Source organism: Microcebus murinus, chromosome 2 (assembly GCF_040939455.1).
Source record: "Microcebus murinus isolate Inina chromosome 2, M.murinus_Inina_mat1.0, whole genome shotgun sequence".
Lineage (NCBI taxonomy): Eukaryota > Metazoa > Chordata > Mammalia > Primates > Cheirogaleidae > Microcebus > Microcebus murinus.
This window is the reverse complement of record NC_134105.1, coordinates 25,993,662-26,006,086: the sequence shown is the minus strand read 5'-3', so window position 1 is coordinate 26,006,086 and position 12,425 is coordinate 25,993,662.

Here is a 12,425-nt window from a genome sequence, read left to right as displayed (position 1 = left end):
ACTCAGTGGTGCCATCCGCTCTGGCTGGATCCTTGTGTTCTGAGACATGAGACAAGCCTTTGGCATTCGTGCTCCTTCTCCCACACTAATCACTCCAGCTGCCTCGGCCTGGGAGCAGGGCCAGGAGGCTGACGAAGGGGGAGGGTGCAACGAAGGCCCCGTGAGGCCCCTGCTCTCCTTACTGCTCATCCCGCCCTTGCTCCTGGGGCCCTGCTCTCCCTGCTAGCTGCCTCTGAGAGGCCTAGAGATCCAGCACACCCTTCCTCTCTCCCCCCAGGGCCTGGGATCAAGCCAGTCAAATGGCCCTGCCCTGCCCTGCCCTGCCCACTGACCCCTTCCTCCCACCCCAACCCCTGCTTAAATTTCTCCTCTAGCCCAGGCCAGCAGCTGTTACAAAACAACTGGGGGCTGGGCAGCTTCTCACCCCCGGCCCCGCCCTGGGCAGCAAGTGACACCAGGCTCATGACTGCTGCTGAGCCCAGTACCCTCTGCCCCGGGACCAGGAACCTGTGGCCTCTGCCCTGGTGCTGGTTTTCAGGACCCAGAGCCCAGCACCCAGACCAGGACATGATTTCTTGTATTGGAACCCAGTGCTCAGTGTCCAGATTCAATTACCAGTGTCTGTCCACACCGCACCTGGCAGATCCTGGTGGCCTAGGCTGCAGTGCAGGGACCCAGCACCGCATTGCCACCAGTCTGGTGCCAATTTTCAAAACAAAGTTAAAGGACTTATAAGTAAAAAAAAAAGAAGAAAAAAATCATTCAAATGAGGATTTAAGATAAAAATTGGGGAAGGGACTAGCAGCATAGGCAGAGGAAGGAGAAAGGCCAGAGGGTAGGAATGTCAGATAAAATACAGGATGCCCAGTCCAATTTGAATTTCAGGTAAATAATTATTTCATGTAAATATGTCCCCATGCCATATCTGAAACACACTCATACTAAAAAATTATTTATTGGTTTTCTGAAATCCTCCTTTAACAGGGGTCCTGTGTTTTGATGTGTTAAATCCGGCGGAGGGATAAGCCTCTCCCAGGTTACTTCCAGGAACTTCAGGTGGGGAAACAGGAAATATTTATACTGCTGCTCACTTTTGGGAAGGGGGACCTGCAGGGGATTCTATTTTCATTATTTCTGCTTTAATAGGTTTTCTCATTTTCTTTAAGGAGTTGCTATTACAAAGAAAAGTCAAATGCTATGGATACCACATCCTGCCTGGATTGCTGCAACATACCACTTTTGTCCATGATTTTTTTTTTTTTTTTTTTGAGACAGAGTCTTGCTTTGTTGCCCAGGCTAGAGTGAGCGCCATGGTGTCAGCCTAGCTCACAGCAACCTCAAACTCCTGGGCTCAAGTAATCCTGCTGCCTCAGCCTCCCTAGTAGCTGGGACTATAGGCATGCGCCACCATGCCCAGCTAATTTTTTTCTATATATATTAGTTGGCCAATTAATTTCTTTCTATTTATAATAGAGACGGGGTCTCGCTCTTGCTCAGGCTGGTTTCGAACTCCTGACCTGGAGCAATCCGCCCGCCTCAGCCTCCCAGAGTGCTAGGATTACAGGCGTGAGCCACCGCGCCCGGCCTTGTCCATGATTTTTTGACAAAATATTGTAGTCCCATGATTCAGAATTCCTGAGGCACAAGAGAGCATGGCATGAAACATCTCTTCCACCCCCATCTGTTGGCCTCTCAGTTTCCTTCCCTAGCTCTCAATCTTTCCTTCCAGAGACTTCCTGGTACCACGGCCTTCTAACTGCCTTCCTGTTTCCAGTCTTGCCCACCTGCTCCCACACCCTGGCCGGCAGGGGGCTTCACCTCCCAACTTAAAACCCGTCCGTGGTTTTCCATGCCGCAGGCGAGAGAGCAAGCTTCCCAGCTCATGAGGATGCTAGGCAGGCGCTCAGTGCCTGATTCCTGCCTAGCTTCCGGGACACATGGCAACACCCGCCTGCCCCGCAGCACACGCAGAGACCCTTCCTGCCTGTGACTGTCCCCCACTCCCCATGACTCTCTCGGCGTCCGTAGTCTTGCTCATGTTTCCGTCAGTCACACAGACTGCGACTGCTGTGAGCAGGCACCAGGCTGGGAAGGACGCCGTGGAGAACAAAACTGAAACATTCCTGCTCTTGTGACTCACGCTTTGGCAGAGGAGCATTTATTTACCAGACAAACAGTTACAATGGGGTGTTTGTTGTGCTAGGGTAGGTACAGAACATGGGTCAAAGAAGGCCTCCTGGGAGAAGCGATATTTGTGATTATTTTGAACAGTCAACTATAGGGGGGGTAAGCAGAGGAGAGGGGCCTAGGGAAGAGGGAACAGCTTGTGCAAAGGCCCTGAGACTCCAGAGAAGTCTCAGGTCCAGGGTGGTGGGAACACAGAGGAGAGAGGAAGAGTGTGAGAGTCGCAGGGTGAGGAGGCCGCAGGAAGCCACTCTACAGAGTGTGCCTTTTAATAAAAAGAGCAATGAGAAGGCCTGGGAGGGAGTCAAACAGAGACGTGTCCTGGATAGGCCAGTGGCTATTGCACAGGGACCAGATTGGAGGAGGAGACCTTGCCACCCTGTCTATAACAGGATGGCAGAAATGACAGCAGCCTGGGCTAGGGCGAAGGCACTGGGGACAGAGTCAGAGATATTTCCGAGGAAAGCCAGGGGTGAGGGTGACTTCCCAGGCATCTGGCTCAGGGGACTGGTGGCTTCCTGTGATATTCTCCGGACAGAAGTTTCTGAGTTCACTTTTGGACTTGTTGAATTAATGGTACTCGCAAGGTACCCAAGCCGAGACATCTAGCAGACAGGTATGCAGACTGTCAACCTCAGGAAAGAGGCCTGGACTGGAGGCTCTTATTCGGGAGCCAAGGCATAAAGATGACAACAAAAAGGCTAACTAGTCCTTACTGAGCACTGACTAGGTGTCAGACACTTTTCTAAGTTCTTTCTGCATTAACTTAGAGACTCTTCCTCGCAACAGCCCTGTGAGGTGTGTGTCTTCCGTCTTGCAATTTTACAGATTAGGGAGCAAAACGTTAGGTATGAGATTACACAACTGGCTGGGTGTGGTGGCTCACAGCTATAATCCTAGCACTCTGGGAGGCCGAGGCGGGTGGATTGCTCAAGGTCAGGAGTTTGAAACCAGCCTGAGCAAGAGCGAGACCCCATCTCTACTATAAAAATAGAAAGAAATGAATTGGCCATCTAAAAAATATATATACATAGAAAAAATTAGCTGGGCATGGTGGCGCATGCCTGTAGTCCCAGCTACTCGGGAGGCTGAGGCAGGAGGATCGCTGGAGTCCAGGAGTTTGAGGTTGCTGTGAGCTAGGCTGACCCCATGGCACTCTGGCCTGGGCAACAGAGTAAGACTCTGTCTCAAAAAAAAAAAAAAAAAAAAAAAAGATTACACGACTACTAAGTGCCAGAGCCGGGTTCCAACCCCAGCAGTCCAGCTTCAGATCCAAGCTCTTAACCACACCACACAGCCTCTCACTTGGACGGTAGTTTAGCCCCAGAAATGGAAGTGATCAACTTCAGAATTGTGGGTGAGAAGGGCAGATGATTGACATGAGGAATACCTCACCTAAAGCCATAGGTGGAAAACTGGTGGCTCAGGGCCTGAATCTTGCTGTTGAATAACTTTTCTCAGAAATATTTAGTGTTTTCTTAAGTGCATATATAGTCGTAACAGTTATCAGGTGTCGGGCAGGTGGGGGAGGGAATGGGTATTTACACACACGTAATGAGTGCGGCGTGCACCGTCTGGGGGATGGACACGCTTGAGGCTCTGACTCGGGTGGGGCAAGGGCAATATATGTAACCTAAGCATTTGTACACCCACCCCAGCATATTAGCTGAAATAAAGACAATTTTTTTAATTTAAAAATTTTTTTAAAAGAAATAGTGTTTTAATTTTTAAAAATTAATTACCATGCAAAACTGAACTTAAAATGGATCAAAGACTTAAACATAAGAGCTAAAATGATAAAGCTCTTAGAAGAAAATAGCTTCATTACATTGGATGCAGCAATGATGTCTTTTTTCTTTTTCTTTTTTTTTTTTGAGACCAATCTTACTCTGTTGCTTACTCTGTTGCTGTGCAGTGGTGTCATCCTACTCACAGCAACCTCAAACTCCTGTGCCTAAATGATCCTCCCACCTCAGCCTCCTGAGTAGCTGGGACTACAGGCACGCATCACTATGCCTGCCTGAATTTTTACTTTTTGTTTCAGCATATTATGGGGGTACAAATGTTAAGGTTATGTCTATTGCCCATGCCCCCCTACCCCCTCGAGTCAGAGCTTCAAGCATGTCCATCCCCCAAACATTGTACATCTCACTCATTGTGTTTGTTTATACCCATCCCCTCCTTCCCCCTGCCTGCCTGAATTCTTGAATGTGACACTAAAAGCATAGGCAACAAAAGAAAAAAGAATAAAATGGACTTCATCGAAATTAAACATTTTTGTGCATCAAAGGACACTGTCAACAGAGTGAAAAGGCAAACTGCAGAGTAGGAGAAAATATTTGTAAATCACATCTGATAAGGGATTAGTATCCAGACTATATAAAGAACTCATAAAATTCAGCAACAACAAAAAAGCCCTATTACAAAATAGGCAAAATGGCTCATGTCTGTAATCCTAGCACTGTGGGAGACCAAGGCGGGCAGATTGCTCAAGGTCAGGAGTTTGAATCCAGCCTGAGCAAGAGCAAGACCCCGTCTCTATTAAAAATAGAAAGAAATTGGCCGGGCGCTGTGGCTCACGCCTGTAATCCTAGCTCTTGGGAGGCCAAGGCGGGCGGATTGCTCAAGGTCAGGAGTTCAAAACCAGCCTGAGCAAGAGCGAGACCCCGTCTCTACTATAAATAGAAAGAAATTAATTGGCCAACTGATATATATATAAAAAAATTAGCCGGGCATGGTGGTGCATGCCTGTAGTCCCAGCTACCCGGGAGGCTGAGGCAGAAGGATCACTCGAGCCCAGGAGTTTGAGGTTGCTGTGAGCTAAGCTGACGCCACGGCACTCACTCTAGCCTAGGCAAGAAAGCGAGACTCTGTCTCAAAAAAAAAAAAAAAAAAAAAAAAAATAGAAAGAAATTAATTGGCCAACTAATATATAGAGACAAAATTAGCGGGGCATGGTGGCGCATGCCTGTAGTCCTAGCTACTCGGGAGGCTGAGGCAGAAGGATCGCTTGAGCCCAGAAGTTTGAGGTTGCTGTGAGCTAGGCTGATGCCACGGCACTCACTCTAGTCTGGGCAACAAAGTGAGACTCTGTCTTAAAAAACAAAACAAACAAACAAAAAAATAGGCAAATGACTTGAATAGACATTTCTCCAAAGAACATATACAAATGGCTCATAAACACATGAAAAGATGCTCAACATCGTTAATCATTAGGGAAATGTAAATCACAGCCACAGTGAGATACCCCTTCATATCCATTAGGATGGCTGTCATCATTTAAAAAAAAAGAAAAAACAAAAAACAGAGTGTTGGAGGATGTGGGAAAATTGGAACTCTTGCATTTTGCTGGCAGGAATGTAAAATGATACAGCCATAATGGAAAACAATATGGCAGTTTCCCGAAAAACTGAAAATAGAATTACCATATGATCCAGTAATTTTGCTTTTGGGTATAGGCCCAAAAGAATCAAAAACAGGGATTTGGACAGATGTTTGTACACTAATGTTCATAGCAGCATTATTCACAGTAGCCAAAAGGTGCAAACAATCCAAGCATTTATGGACAAATGAATGGAAAAACAAAATGTGGTATATACATACAATGGAATATTACTCAGTCTTAAAAAGGAATGAAATTCTGACACCTGCTACAACATGAATGAAGCTTAAGGACACTATGCTAAATGAAATAAACCAGTCACAAAATAACAGATATTGTATGATTTTACTTATGTAAGGTACCAAATGCACAGTCAAATGCACAGAGACAGAAAGTAGTTCTGGTGGTTGCCAGGAGCGGAGTGGAGGAGGAAATGAGGAGTTGATGTTTAATTAACACAGAGTTTCAGTTGGGAAGATAGGAGGAATGTTCTGGAGTGGATGGTGATGATGGTTGCACAACAGTGTGCTCATACTTAATGCCACAGAACTAAACACTTAAAAATGGCTAAAATGGTAAATTTTATGTTATATATATTTTACCACAATAAAAAATGAAAAGGGGCCGGGCACGGTGGCTCACGCCTGTAATCCTAGCACTTTGGGAGGCCGAGGCGGGCGGATTGCTCAAGGTCAGGAGTTCGAAACCAGCCTGAGCGAGACCCCGTCTCTACCAAAAATAGAAAGAAATTAATTGACCAACTAAAAATATATATACAAAAAATTAGCCGGGCATGGTGGCGCATGCCTGTAGTCCCAGCTACTCGGGAGGCTGAGGCAGAAGGATCGCTCGAGCCCAGGAGATTGAGGTTGCTGTGAGCTAGGCTGACGCCACGGCACTCACTCTAGCCTGGGCAACAGAGTGAGACTCTGTCTCAAAAAAAAAAAAAAAAAAAAAAAAAAAAAATTAAAGGATAACTTTAACTTTTAAAGGTATTATTTAAATTTGATAAAACACTTCATGTTTGAGTTAAAATTTGCACTTACCAAACAAAAATGTTACATACTTTCAGTTCTCACTGTTTTATACTTTAAACACAAAATTCTGGTTACCTTTGAGGGTTTTGTGGTGTATATGTATGTGTGTGTTTTTTCTTTAAGAGACAGGGTCTCACTCACACTGTCACCCAGGCTGGAGTGCAGTGGCGTGAGCATAGCTCACTGCAGCCTCGAACTCCTGGCCTCTTGAAGTGCTGGGATTACAGGTGTGAGCCACCATACCCAGCCACCATTGAGGTTTCTTTTCTTTTCCTTCAGTAGATTTAGGGGGTACAAATGTTTTTTGTTACATGGATGAATTGTATTAATAAAATGCTGAAGTCAGGGCTTTCAGAGTACCCATGACCAGAATAGGGTACATTATATCCAATAGGTAGGTTTTTATCCAACTCCCCCATGAGTTGTAAGGATATATATGTAAGTTTTAAATTAGCACAGTGATCACATAGAATGACAAAATTAAAGAAACTTAAGTTTTGCTTCTTCACCTTAACAATCACTGTGTCATCATTGTTTATTTTGAAATGACTGTTTAATCTCAGGAATATGTTGTGTCATGGAGTTGGAGACACCAATTGAATTCCAAGCAAGATTGAATGATTCCCAACTACTAAGAAATTACTTTCAAAATTAATGTGTGTAGCTGAGTCTGTGTGTGTCAAGAGGCCAATTATACAAGTGCAATTTCTCCCAATTAACTTCTATGTAGAACACAATGTTCATTAAAAGCTAAGTACAGTTGGCCCTCTGTATCCATAGGTTCTGCATCCTTAGATTCAACAAACTGGGGAAAAATATTCGGGAAAAAAATAACAACACAACAACAAAAAATAATAAAAATAAAGCCAGGCATAGTGGTGCATGCCTGTAGTCCCAGCTACTCAGGAGGCTGAGGCAGGAGGATCACTTGGCCTGAGGTTACAGTGAACTATTATGACACCACTGCACTTTAGCCTGGGTAATACAGTTAGACCCTGTCTCAGAAAACAATAATAATAATAATAGTAATAAAAATACAAATTCAAAAATCCATGTAGGATAACAACCATTTATATAGCATTTACATTGTATTAGGTATTATAAGCAATCTAGAGATGATTTCAAGTATATGGGAGGATGTGCATAGGTTATATGCAAATACTACACCATTTTATATCAGGGACTTGAGCATGTGTGGATTTGGGTATCCACAGGGTAGGGTCCTGGAACCAAACCCCTGAGGACACGAGGGACAACTGTGATAAATTTGTACTAATTTGAGGCTGGGCGCAGCTCACGCCTGTAATCCTAGCACTCTGGGAGGCCGAAGTGCGTGGATCGCTCAAGGTCAGGAGTTTGAAACCAGCCTGAGCAAGAGCGAGACCTCATCTCTACTAAAAATACTAAGAAATTAATTGGCCAACTAAAAAAATATATAGAAAAAATTAGCCGGGCATGGTGGTGCATGCCTGTAGTCCCAACTACTCGGGAAGCTGAGGCACAAGGATCACTCGAGGCCAGGAGTTTGAGGTTGCTGTGAGTTAGGCTGATGCCACGGCACTCTAGCCCAGGCAACAGAGTGAGACTCTGTCTCAAAAAAAACCCAAAAAAACAAATTTGTACTAATTTGAAATTTACATATATACTACTAAAACTCAACAGTAACTAGAGCCACTATTTAGAACTCAGATCAATACAATTTTTTTTTTTTTTTTGGAGAAGTATTTTTTAACTGACATCATTTAGGATGGCAGTACACGGTGATAATAAAAGGCAAACTGACTTTTAGTCATTTTTGTTTTGGTTCTTAAATTTTCTATAGTCGATGCACTTGTATTGCCTATACGTGGGGCAGCCTGTCATTCTACCCTTGGTAGGCCCCTGCTAGCAATACTGGGATCCAACTTGACCTGGACACTATGGACCAGAGGGGAGTGACAGGAGCTGCCCCTTGGGAGGCATTCATGTTTTCCGCCTTTAATTCAAAAGACATTCTCACACTTTGGGAGGCCGAGGGGGGAGGATTGCTTGAGCTCAGGAGTTTGAGACTAGCCTGAGCAAAAGACCGAGACTCTGTCTCTACTATAAATAGAAAGAAATTAGCCAAACAACTAAAAATAGAAAAAATTAGCCAAGTGTGGTGGTGCATGCCTGTAGTCCCAGCCACTTGGGAGGCTGAGGCAGGAGGATTGCTTGAGACCAGGAGTTTGAGGTTGCTGTGAGCTAGGCTGACGCCATAGCACTCTAGCCCAGACAACAGAGTGAGACTCTGTCTCAAAAAAAAAAAGGACGAAAACCAAGGACATTCTCAGGTATTACCTTCTACAGAAGCTTCCCTCTGACATTCTCTCCCCGCTTGAATCTGGATCAAATATTTGCCCTTTAAATTCCAATGTGCTTATTCTGTCACTGACCTCACATGGTATCATAATGATATGTCTCCTCCACCTCGAGACCAAGCACCCTGATGACAAAGACCCGGTCTTGGTGATCAATTAGTGCTCAATGTTCTGGCCACATCAGAGCATGTCTAATATATGGCTATCCCAAAGTGGAGTGGCTTGGGGAAGTGGCTGGTAGTACACAGGAGGTGTTGTTCAGCTGCCCCAGGATGTCATGGCCCCTCAAGGTGGGGAGGGGGCCTTGCAACTAAGATTCTTTTATTCCCTGTGTTAGTTCAAGGAATTCTTTACCCATGTCCCTAACCCTAATTTGCAGATAGATGAGGAAATTGAAACTCACAGAGGTCAGGGGAATTGCCTGAGCTTACAGAGTGAGTCATTGGCCAAGCCTAGAGGAGAGTACGCATGTCCTGACCTCTTGGCCAGGACACTGGCCACAGCCCTGGTCAACGATGGTCCTGACAGCTCTGATCTCGTGTCTTGCCAATGTGTGCATCCAGCCACCAGGGGGAGCCAGATAGCCATTCGTGGGGAAGCTAGGCACAGGCTTCGGGGCTGGAGTCAGTGTTGCTTTGAGAGGGCCCCCCAGAGGGACACCAGAGGGACACACACCAGTGGAGCTGGGGAGTGCTGGTCAAGAAAGGGTGTATGTGTAGGGGGAGTGTTGTAAGAGAGCTGGAGTTCAGGAGCGTTGGCGGCTGGGATGGAGGGAGGAGGAGGGAAGGGCATTTTGTTGTCTCCCTCTGGCCCGGCCTTGTCTGGCCTGTTGGGGAAAGGGCAGAGCTGGGAAAAGGGAGGGCTCTCCAGAGAGGAGGGCCCCTGCCTCCACCTCCATTTTCCTCAGCCTCACTCAGGGCCCGGACAGGCCGGACATTCCTAAGTCTCCGGCAGGGAAACCAGGAAATGAGACCTGGAGGCCAGCCTCCTGCCGCTCTTCCAAAGCCTGCCCTGCCCCAGGACTTCCCAAAAGAACCCTGCTGCGTCTGGGAGCCACGCTCCAGGCTCCCGCAGGCTGCTCCCTCCTGGAACTTCCCCTGCACGCTTGCTTGCCTCCTTCCCTCCTGGGTCCTCCCTCCCAGGCCGTGGGATCAGACTCTGCCCTGCGCAGCGCACCTGCAAAACAAATCGCTGTCCATGGAGCCGGGTCAGAGTCATGGCCTGTCCTCCTAAACCTGGCTCTCTCCCAGGCTCCCTCTCTAGTGAATGCCACCAGTATCTTTCCAGTTCTCTGACCTGGAAAGCTTGGCATCATCTGGACGCCTCCTCCTTTTTTATTCCCCATGTCCAGTCCGTCTTTTTTACCTCCTCTGTTTCCAGCACTCACTGGGCCAAGTGCCCTCTGTTTGGCACCAGGATTGGTGCTCCTGTCTGGACTCCTCACTGTCACTCTTCTCCCCATTCTCCAATCCTTTCCAGGTGGTAATCCTGGTAACCTTTTCAAATTGTTAATCTGGCCATGTCGCCCCCTCCCATGTTAAAACTTTCAGTATCCTCCCAGTGCTCTTGTAATAAAGATCAAACTCTTAGCATGGCCCATGGGGCCTGTGTGGTCTGGTCCGTCCTACCTCCCTGGCACCATGCTCTCTCTTATGCTCTAGGTTCCAGCTACACTGGTCACCACAGGGCCTTTGCGCGTGCTGTTTCCTGTGTGGAATCCCACCCCTCTGTCTTAACTTCTACTCCTTCAGATCTTGGCTCCAGCATTGACTTCTCAGCATTGCTTTCTCATTGTCCCTGAGAGAGGGATCAATACCTTCTTTGATCTTCCTGGCTAGGTCAGATTCCTTATTATTCATTCTCCTAACACCATATACTTCTTCATTGTTCACTATTTGTCACAGTGGTATTTATACATTTGTTTGTATTATTATTTAATTATTAATAAAGCTCTATGAGGGTAAGGACCATGTCAATTTTTGCTCATTTGAAAATCTCCAGCTCCTCTGTGCCTGGCACATAGCTGCTCAATAAATATTTGTTGAATGAATAAGTAAATTTGTGTCACACATTCCTGTCCATCTCTATCTCCCAAGCCTAGCCCTCTATCATCCCTTATCTGAACCTCAGCTATCACTTCTTAATTTGTCATCTCCCAATTTATAATTAAGTCCCTATCGGTCAGCTTCCCAGAGTGGTCTAATAAAACCGCCAGTCTGATCACGGCACCACCCTACCCTGTTTCATTGCCGTCAGTGGCTTCCCGTGGAATAAAATCCAGTCTCCTGACTACAGCCTTACAAGGCCTTGCGTGGTCTGGCTCACCTCGTGCCAAGCTCCACCTCCTCAACGGACCTTTCTTAACTCAACAAATATCAACTGCCTGTTCTGCCAGGCTCTGGGGTGAGCAAAAACAGACTCCTTCAGATCTGCTTACAGTCCTCCTTCCCAGGCAGAACCTTTGCACACAGTTCCCCCTCCTCTGGAAAGTGCTTGTCCCTCTCTCCTTTGTGTATCCTCCTGACTTTGCCCAGTCAACACCTGCTTGCCCATCGGATCTCAGACTAAACACCATTTACTCAGGGGCATCTTGCCAGACCCCAAACCTAGGTCAGGTCCCCCTGCCATATGCTCTCATTGCTCCCCATATCCGCCTTCATGGCACTTACCACATTTTCTATTTTTACATTTGTTTGTGCGGTTAGTTGATTAATACCCATCTTCCCCACCAGGAAGCTCCAGGAGCTCCAGTGCTGGTTTTTGCTTACCCACCTTAGCTGGTGCCCCGCAGGCAATTTATTGATTGAATAAATGAATGAGTAAATGACTCCCCCAGAAGTGTATTCAGAGGGTACTGCCCTTCAGGGAAATGTTGACACCTTTGCCTCCCTGTGAATATCAGCTGGTGGCTGAGCCAGGGACAGAGAGGGAGTGCACAACAGAGCTCTCAAGGAGAGGAGCTGTGAGTCCTTTCCTGTCCCTCCTCACCCCAACATGCTGTGACCTGGTTCCTGCTCACCTCTCAAAACCCACGGAGCTTCTCTCCCTGTTGTTCTGGAAGCCCCAACAACACTGTGCTGCTCTGTTCCTCTGGGGCCCCCTGGATGTGACCCTCCACCTGCAACTCCTCCTCATGCTTCTTTTCACAGGGCTGATGCTTCCTCATCCTTCAGGTCAAATTTAAATGCTGCCTTTTTAGAGGACACCTTCCATGAGTATTCACCTCCCATTATTGCCCATCCTTTTGCCCAGTTCATTTCCTTCCTAAAATTGTATCTCATGATGGAAATGCAGTTACATATTTGTTGTCTGTGTTCTTATATGAGTAAGAAACTTTTGGCCACATGCAACAGAAAATCCGACTCACATTGGACTAAACAATAAGAAAAGTAGAGATAGGACTATTTTTTTTTTTTTTTTTTTGAGACAGAGTCTTGCTTTGTTGCACAGGCTAGAGTGAGTGCCATGGCGTCAGCCTAGCTC